The sequence below is a fragment of the Capsicum annuum genome, unplaced genomic scaffold (genome assembly GCF_002878395.1).
Source record: "Capsicum annuum cultivar UCD-10X-F1 unplaced genomic scaffold, UCD10Xv1.1 ctg34836, whole genome shotgun sequence".
Lineage (NCBI taxonomy): Eukaryota > Viridiplantae > Streptophyta > Magnoliopsida > Solanales > Solanaceae > Capsicum > Capsicum annuum.
Window position 1 is genome coordinate 1 of NW_025841710.1, and position 1,131 is coordinate 1,131.

Below are 1,131 nucleotides of genomic sequence, written 5' to 3' on the forward strand. Positions count from 1 at the left end.
CAATGCTATTAGATGCAATTTTTCTTACAAAATCATGTGAAAGTTTTATCTTTATGCATATATAACATTTGAGGAACATAAGACTTTATTCTTATTAGCTTTGGTGTTGAATTTTTGCGTAAAACTCAGATTAGTTGAGCTCTACTCTCTCCATTTCAATTAGTTTTTCTGGTTTTGACTTGACGGGAAGTTTAAGAAAGTAAATTTTGTATAATTAAGTGGGCTGTTGTAAAGGTCTCTTGAGTGTTTCTTCACTAGTGTGTTAATAGACCACCATAAATTTTTATTTAAAAAAACTACACAACTTAGAAAGTATAGACTTCTTTTTTATCGATTAAATATAATGCGTAACCTTTCTTCTCTTTCCCCTTCTCAACAGTCTCTTTCCTTTCTCCCAATCTGTAAGCATAGATGACTATCAAAATAGGCTAAATTTTTAGTTTCTTTCAATTTATTTCTTCTCTAATACTTGATGAAGCAAATATTGACTGTTATTTGTTTGTATAGGCTATTACAATAAGTCGAGATCTAACTTCAAGTGAGTTACATTTGCACGTTATACACATAATCATGATGGTAAATCTTTTGTTGCTGAGCATTTCCAACTTCTCGACGTAAGTCCATAATTTACATCATTAGATATACTTTTCTCTTATTTTTTTTGTATTGAAATCTGTCGAAAGTTCATATTATATGTGAAAATGAAAGAAGCAACAGGAAGTTGGGTCTATTTTAATATCTCCACCTATTAATTACAGGAAAAGCATAAAGAAATTGTATGAAAAAAAAAGACTAACTGAATCTGAAATTGATCAATTGGAATCATGTTATGAAGCTGCGAGAGGAGTAAAGAAGAAAACAGTCTGTAGTAACACGTACCAATTTCAATGGATGTGGATTTGACATTAGTTTATTTTTGACAAAATACTTGAACTTGTGGATGTTTGGACTCAATTATGTGATGCATTTTGCTATCTATATATTTTGAACATTCTAATATAAGTAATTATTTATATGAATGTTGGTTATTTTAATCATTCAATGATTTAGTGTTTCAATAATTTTCTAACAAAATTATTAGCGACAAAAAATTAGTGACTAACTTTTGTCGTTGCTACTAAAAATTTTTAG

At 28.8% G+C, this 1,131-nt stretch overlaps 1 long non-coding RNA gene across 1 annotated transcript; it reads left to right on the plus strand.

Moving 5' to 3' along the window:
* Positions 1 to 11: 11 nt before the first annotated feature.
* LOC124891395 lies at positions 12 to 1,038 on the plus strand. Its single transcript, XR_007049678.1, has 2 exons — positions 12 to 614; positions 759 to 1,038. It is a non-coding gene; the product is annotated as an uncharacterized LOC124891395 (long non-coding RNA).
* The last annotated feature ends 93 nt before the right edge of the window (positions 1,039 to 1,131 follow it).